This window comes from Mytilus californianus, unplaced genomic scaffold, assembly GCF_021869535.1.
Source record: "Mytilus californianus isolate M0D057914Y unplaced genomic scaffold, xbMytCali1.0.p SCAF_7, whole genome shotgun sequence".
Taxonomy (NCBI): Eukaryota; Metazoa; Mollusca; class Bivalvia; order Mytilida; family Mytilidae; genus Mytilus; species Mytilus californianus.
Window position 1 is genome coordinate 68,056,441 of NW_026262723.1, and position 8,847 is coordinate 68,065,287.

Sequence of the window (8,847 nt, forward strand, 5' to 3'; positions counted from 1 at the left end):
ATGACACCATGACCAACGCGATAAAGTAGGACAGGCAAACAACAGTCTTCAAAACACTACACCGAAATGTACGAACGCTACCTTAAACCGGTGATTGAAATTGACCAGGAAGGGTATTCAATCTACCACGATATCAGTTTTCAATCATATTTGATAAAACAACTAATATAGTATGTAATAATGTGCTAACATGTGCCAGATTTGTGATTGTTCAACGCTAGGTGCAAACAGTATTCATTGGAGTATTGAACGAGAATAAACTTTTTAACATGTCTTGCACTTTCGACATCGAAAAAACATATTTTTACTATATATACCTTGTTTATTCCTTAATCACTTTTATTACCCCTTTCTTGAATATGCTAAAATGTTTTTCCTGATATTGACAACAATCGATGTTTAAACTAAACAATGAAAAGCAAGATGATCCCTATTTGCAGATGGTGGTATTTAGGGCAACTGCGAAAGGTTCATTAGAAGGCTGATGCCTGACCATTATTAAATTAATTGCAGTTTAAAATGACGAAAAAAAAACCCTTCACCTATAAACGATAAATTAATTTATTTTTGACATATACATATTGATACCTAAATTAATATTTTGCTTTAAGCGCAATTTTATCATTATTGAATGATTTTTAAAGAATTGCAATTTTCTGTAAACATTGTGCAATCAAAATTTTAATATGCATTTGATTTGGAATTATGATATTCTGTTCTATTATGTTCATATGAATTTTAGGGGAAAAAAGCAAAGGGCATTTGTTTTATTCTTGTGAAATTTAGAAATGTTCATTCTTGACCTTTGACCTTGATTTAACAAAAATTGCTCCGTACGAAATATTGACGACCGGGCAAAACAGAATGTACAGAATATAAGCCTATGAATGATATATAACATAGCCGTATGTTAGGTGGGTGCATTAAAGTCGTTAACTAATTTGCGTCTTTTTGAAAAATGTCACTCGCCTGATTCGCATCATGCTGAAGGATTTTGTTTCGACTTATTCACTATTATATGTGATATTATATCAGTTAATTGCTTTGAAATCTCACCGAGTTGGCCTTAAAAAACCATTATTGTCCATGTGAAAAAAAATTATGAAAATTATGAAAATTTACCAAAATGATTCTTGATTTTGTCCCAGAAAAACTCTTTTGCATTACTATCCTCGCTCCAAGCTGCATACTTTGATAACTTTATGAACGAGTAAATTGCTGCATTTATGTTTTTAAACTCCGTTTCCGCGAACATAAGGAAAAACTGTTAGTGATCCTTCTTTAGTAAGTTTGCTTCGAGCCACATCAAGCTGAAAGAGGCGCCACTCATTTTTTGAAAAATTATTTGAAAAAAAACTGGTATAACCGTTTTGCTTAAATTCATGTGATCAACGATATTGTCCGCAAAAACTTTCCCAAGTTCGAAATCCCTATGAGGAATACATAGTATGAAGCCATGTTCTATTTCTATTTCCTTGATAAGTTTGTCTTTCACACACTTAAAATCTTAATAGCAGTATATAACGTATGCTGCATAAACAAAATACTTTGTTTCAGCTTGTGATAATTTCTATAGCGGGATCGGATGTTGTATAGTTGGAAACGAATGCGCCATCTACAAAAGTAGACAATAATTGTGGCAAATAAAATAACACCGACGAGACATCCAATTGACACTGCAATAATTAAGACGATGTTTCTACAGTATTCGGGAGTCGGATTGTAATTGATCAGAAACTCCGAATTGTCACACTTGTATTTGTTTGCATTTTTTTATGACAACCTTTGTAGATTTCATTCACTCCTTAAACCACATTAAGTCACAAGAACACGTGAAATAGTTATATGAAAGATCAATTGTCTTTAAATTATCAAGCACAGTTGATGGTATAGATTTTGACAAAAATGCTAATTTCATTATGTTCTAATTTTAGTACTTGCAGTGCCTTTACATCGTTAAACGTTGAAGAACCATCTGTCCATGGTAATATCTTGTTGTTTGCCATGGAAAGCTTCTTGAGCTGTGGGTAAATGGTACAGGAAGTAACTAGGAATACAATTGTTTTGTAAATTTTCCAAAAAAAAGTCTCTGAAGTTTTTTTAAAGGTTTAAACATGTCTTGTATCTCCTTTTCTGTAAATTTGAAAATGTTGTGTAACAAATCAAGGGAGATAATATTCCTCATTGAGCGAAAAGTGTATGCGGGACAAAAAATCCGCTTTGTGCATACCACTTGGAAAAACGGAATAGTTTTGTCATATAAAAGCTTAATTGTTCTAAAGACGAGCTATTAAATGCATACGGGTTTATTTTTAAGCTACGTCCTTGCATTTTCATCCAATTGAGTTCCTTTAAGCTCTTTAATTCTGAAAATGTATTGTTATGCAATTGATTTATTTCGAGGTCGTTTAAATATAACTGTCTTAATGATTGTAGGCATTTGATTTTTTTTTCATGTCGGCAAATGACCGCAGTTGTGTATGTGAGAGGTGTAATGTCTTTAACTTAAATAGTCCGTCCTTAGCCATTACAAAACGCCGGGATTTCAGATATAGGATTATCGCCCAAATGTAACCATGTTAAGCTAGAGAGTCCTTTAAGTTTCAGATTTCGATTTGATATTCAGTTCCAATCTATATCTAGGTTGATCAAATTTTTTAATTGTGCAAACCATTTTCCATTGAATGTTTCGATATCATTGTTGGTTAGGGCAAATTTTTGCATCTTGCATCCTTTAATTCCATCAAACAAGCCGTCGATGCGCTTGATTTTCATGCTTCTTATTATCAATGTATTAATGTAACGTTTCGGTAGACTATACAAGCTGTAAGCTAGATCACTACTTTTAATTTGATTATTACCTGAGATGTCTAATGTACATAAATCACTGAATGTATTGTTGTGAATGAATTTTATTTTGTTGTATGTTAAGTTCAAGTACATGCCTTTTTTTTACAAAGAAAACTAATAATATTGGTATTCGGAATTGTCAGGAAAATGTTCAAGCTATGATATACAGACAAAAGTTTAACTAAAAATCTAAACAATGTAAAAATAATTCGGCATACGTTAATTAATTGAAACGTCCATATTTGGAGGGGAAAAACAGAAAACGAAAAAATGCCCAAAACTAACACTCATTTTTCTTTGGTATCCAATAGCGATTTCTAGTAAATATTTTGATTTCCAGATTTTCAAAGTAAAGCAAGGTTTCTCACAAGAATAGCACAGAGTTTAATGTATCTATATGACCAATCTGTGCAGTATGTATTTTGGAGAAGTATTATTGATTTGCTGATTAAAGATTTTGAATTGATGACAAGATTTATTTCCATTTTCTTTTCAAAATCTCGAGTATGGACTATGTACTCCTCGTCCTAAAGTCCTTGAAATGAACGTTAATACCTACCATGGTAGATGTTACTTTAATTTTTCATAAAGATTACAATTTTGCCTATTACAGAAATGATTAAAGTAACAAATATTTATTGAAATGTTTTAGTCAGTCTTAAGAAAAATAAGAAGTTACCTAGAGACCAATAACAAATAAAAAATGAATAACAAACAGCACCATTACTAAGAGAAAAATAGACAAAAATATTTCATGGATCCCATTTACACAACAAGTGTTTATTTATGCAAATTCTTGAACGTTTTAGATCGGCAACTAACGGAATCAACCTAGAGTTTTCAGTTGAAAGAGATACGCCCTGAAATCGGTTCTACTATTTCAATGTATCAACAATCAAGAAGCGCTGAATTTTGCAAATACGTTAAAAGTAGTCTACAGGAGCACTTATATTACATGTCTATTGAGTAATCATCATCAATATTATTCTATTATTTCATAATTATTTTTGTTTTTAAATAGATAATTGCAGACCTATTCTATTTGAGAAAACAAAAATGTTATCCATACACTGTTTCTTTATGAATCAGACATGTCATAACCCAAAACACAGGACTGATGGGAATCCTGACATTAAGAAAAATCTCAAAGAAAGAATGGAGACCCCAAAGCAATCTCCGGCGCAGAGATCACATCCGTTCCATTCAATACTATGTAACACTACACTCAATATATTAAGTGTAGTATTGAGGAGCATGTAAGGAACGGATATGAACTCTGCGCCGGAGAATGACCACAAAGTAAAATTTCCCAAGAGAAATTAATTATAAAAACTGACCTTTAGACTTGTTTCCTCAGACGTATATATTTGTAACATAACTGTCTGTGGTATCTAACTGAAAACATATGTATTTAGGAAGTAAATGAGGAAAAACAATGGTTTGAACTTTGATAAGAACGTTTATAGAACTTCGCGAAACGTTTATTTAAAAAAAAATTAAATCTACAGTATTAGCTGCGATGGAATCGCTTTCCTTAAGTAAACTTTTTCAGAACCAAGCTTTTCAAAGTCAGGATATATACAGACATGCCTGATTTTAGACACGTTTAATTGTACATAAAACATGCAAAGATACATTCTATAGTTTGATATTAATTTATCAAGTTTAGAATTATAATGCTATAGTCGAAAGTAAATTCTATAAGGCATATCTTCCCAAAAAACTTGTCTGACTTTAGAATCTATTAAATGTGAGCAGAAATAATTGTTAGAAGTGAGTGCAAGTTCTAGTACAGGTTTAAGACTTCATTTAAAGAATGTTTAGATTGATATTTTAGGTGGGGATTGTCTTTTGCTACGAGTATTTACTATAGAACATGATCTCATGGCAAAGATAAAATTTTCAGTAGACTGCTGTGAACTTGCTGTAATTAGGATGTATTTTCAAAGTGACTATTATTTATCAAAGCTTAACCCTATAATCTATATCAGAAATTCCATCTATATAGAAATGTTACACTATTGGTTACTTAATAAAGACTATCGGTAAAGGAAAATCCATATCCTTTCCAGAAACATGTGAGTCTTCATAATTTTTTTAACTATTGTAAAAAATCAGCTGGTAATGCTTTGTAAACTGTCATTCCGTCATTCCGTCATTCCACAACGAACCGTTGAATTATACGGATTTTTTTTCTCAACGCCTTCATATATTGAACTGATTATAGAGAAAATTCCATCTATATAGAAATGTTACACTATTGGTTACTTAATAAAGACTATCGGTAAAGGAAAATCCATATCCTTTCCAGAAACATGTGAATCTTCATAATTTTTTCAACTATTGTAAACAATCAGCTGGTAATGCTTTGTAAACTGTCATTCCGTCATTCCGTCATTCCACAACGAAACGTTGAGTTATACGGATTTTTTTTCTCAACGCCTTCATATATTGAACTGATTGTTAGTATGTGAGTCTACTATGACGAGTTATACATCGAGTTTACGTTTGGTTCCCCTCAATTGGTTTTTGCCGAAATTACGGGCTTTGGACTTTGAAAATTTCATGAAATTGCAGTTATACGGATTTTTTTCTTTACGTCTTCACATATTGAGCTGATTTTTGGTATATGAGTCTACTATGCGTTACAGATTGAGTTTACGTCTAGTTCAGCTCCACTGATTTGTGCCGAAATTACGGGCTTTTGACTTTGAAAATTTCGTGAAAATAACAGTTATACGAACTTTCATTCTTAAATGTCCACTCCTAAACATGGCTTCAAGCTTTTTTTTTGCGAATGTGGCCATTCGTGTCGTTCCGACACATCTAGTTTATTTCTTTTTTTCAGTAATATCAGGTCAATATAAAACTGCTACAAGTGTTTGATTGTATTTAATTGATGAACCAACATTAGCTCTTATCATGCATATCCCCGTCTTTACGAGTATTTTCTCAAAATGGATAAGATTGCCACTACATACAAAAATATTTTCGAAAGAATAGTACTTAGTTGAAAGCATATGTGTAACAGTGTTGAAATATTGTTTGAAATGTATTATTGGATTCTTCAAAACTCATTTCCCGCTACTTTTTATCAACTTTATGATATTGCCTCTATGAATGAACCGATAAAGGGGACAGAGGCCAACATATACACACAAACAAACTAACAAAAAAAGAATAAATAATAAATGTCTGCTCAAAAATATGGGCCAATAAAAAAATAGAACATTTACGTATTGGTACTTAATACCTACCGAAATGAGAGAAAGGTAAAAACGCAGATGTTTTAAAAATTACTTTCTTTTAAAAGTTCATATAATACATCCTATGAAAAAAAAAGAAATTTAAACTCTCGAAATTGTTTTAACGTTTTTTGCCTGTCCTGGTTTTGTAAACCCACAAAATCTATGCAGATCAAAAGAAATATTCTGAGTGGATGAACTATAATGCCAAACATATTTTATATTTTATTATAGGAGCAGCGTTGACACGGCAAGCTTTTTAAGAACAAGCTATTATCTGTGCAATTACCCACACATCAATGTTATTCATATTCGTACCTCCGACGTGAGTTGTTGTAACAGCAAAAATCGTCGTAAATGTTATTTCATAATAGTAACATGTACAATCGCTCTATAAAATGATATATATAATACATTTTGTTTTTAATTGCCAGTTCATTAACTATGCATAAGTCGTATTATTGAAGGTAAGGTGAACTATGGCGATTATTGATGCTCTATTAAGCCTTTTTTATTCATATTTTACATGAATTTCCTTGTGTCAACAATTATAGTTTATTTCGAAATACAGTGTTGTTCAAGCTTAAGGTTCATGTGGACCCTTTGGCTAAAATGGCTGCATTTTTACCTCAAAATTTACTCTGAGGACAGACAAACCTGCGCATCTGGAAAAGTTTTAAGGCATAGCATGCCCTAGATAAATAAACTTCTAATGCATTGTATGTTTTAGAAAATTTAAAACTTAACTGGATTTAGCAGTGCACTTTTTTTCGTCCCTGCAGAAGATGATAAAATTAACAAACAGTTGAGTTTCACTTGATATGGTCCACTCAGGTACACAGTTTAAATCACCAATTATTGTCAGGTATCTATTGTCCATCTATTGTCCATGTCAATCAAAACAGTTCACTTCAATTATTACCTGCGGGGAAGTTCTCAAACCTCTTTCCCAACTTTGTTTATTTTGGTACCTTCTGGTGGAATGAAAAAAAGTGCACTGCAAAATCCGGTTAAGTTTTTAATTTTCTCAAACATAAAGTATATTTGAATTTTATTTATCTAGGGCATGCTATGCCTTAAAACTTTTCCAAATGCACAGGTTTGTCTGTACTCAGAGTAAATTTTGAGGTGAAAATGCAGCCATTTTAGACGAAGGGTCCACATGAACCTTAAATATGATATACCGTTGCTCTACGAAAACGTCAAATGAATAGTTAGAGGATAAATGTGTTTTTAACAAGTTTAAAACTCTTCACATGCTTCGTTGAACAGGTACTATCCTATCCGATTCTGACGATTTGAAGAGAGAGAAAGCCAATTGAGGATCATAATCAGCCCAAAATAGTAGCTACATTATTAGGAATCACTATCACAAAACATTACTTGTCAGCAAAACGTAGAATATAATGAAAATAAGAATAATTTGACCTTACCGGACTTTACATTTGTTTTTTTCCACCGATTTGGGGATACCTATATCCGATGATAATGCTACACAGTGTGCATGCTTACAAATAATTGTATGTCTCTTCAATTTGGTACTGAGTGTGCTGGATGAATGTTATCTTAGAAACACGTTTTATTTTATCGTGGTTTTTTGTTTTGTTATTTTCATTATTCCTTTATTTTGTACCGACCGGGGACCATCCTTGTACTGAGGAGTACATTTTGCAGAGTTGACAGTAATTTTGGAACGGCCATGATTTAAATGACACATTTTGTTTGTGAACTTTCGAGTTCACAAATTGAACAATTGTACACGACATTCTGTACTAGAACTAAGGTTGTAACTACTCGGCAATAGTTCGTCTTAGAGGATTTTAGCTGCTCTGCTTAAGCACTTTTGGTTTTTATGCTCTTAGATACTTGTTATTGATGAATTTCAAGGCTTTCGGTCTCAACCGTACCGGGTGAATGTCATACAAGAAACACGTGATGTGCGCACGGTAATCGGTATCGTTTTTTTCTCTCACTATTATATGTTACAATGATAAGATTATTATGATGGTAATTAAATCAAAACAATGCACTTCTTTAGTGCTTTAACTGTTTTAAATACCGCCAATATCAACACCATAACAAAAATTGTAGTAAAGAAATGTTTTATATTTGAACATCGGGCGTTAACCTCCGTTCCTAAAGTTTGTTCTTATATTAAACTGGTAATCGACACTTCCAAATAAACTTTCTTTTAATCAATGTGTTTTCTCACATTCTTAATAATTATCAATTGTCGTAACCACAATCTCGTATTTTCCCCCTCGATTGTGACATTATTGAATGAGATTAACCGCATTTGTACTTACAATGAGCAACATGATAGATGCCACTAGTGGAGCAGGATCTGAATACCCTTCTGGTGCATCAGAGATTCTCTTAGTGTTTTGGTGGGGTTCGTGTTGGTCAGTCTTAAGTTTTACCTGTAGTGTTTCTTGAATTTGTTTGTCTTTTCGTCGTCTTTCGTTTTTGACCATTGTTTTTTCCGTATCCCGAGACATATGAGTTTTGAATGTCCACTTGGTATCTTCCACCTCATTTTTATTATTAAATAAAGGCAATAGTAGTATACCGCTGTTCAATAGAAATAGGAAGATGTGGTATGAGTGCCAATGAGACAACTATCCATCCGAGTCACAATTTGTAAAAGTTAACAATTATAGGTCAAAGTACGGCCTTCAACACGGAGCCTTGGCTCACATCAAACAGCAAGCTATAAAGGGCCCCAAAAATTACTAATTGTAAAACAATTCAA

At 32.5% G+C, this 8,847-nt stretch overlaps 1 pseudogene; it reads right to left on the reverse strand.

Annotated features, from left to right (window-relative positions):
* Positions 1-1,108: 1,108 nt before the first annotated feature.
* Positions 1,109-8,569, reverse strand: LOC127709511 (toll-like receptor 13; annotated as a pseudogene).
* Positions 8,570-8,847: the final 278 nt, after the last annotated feature.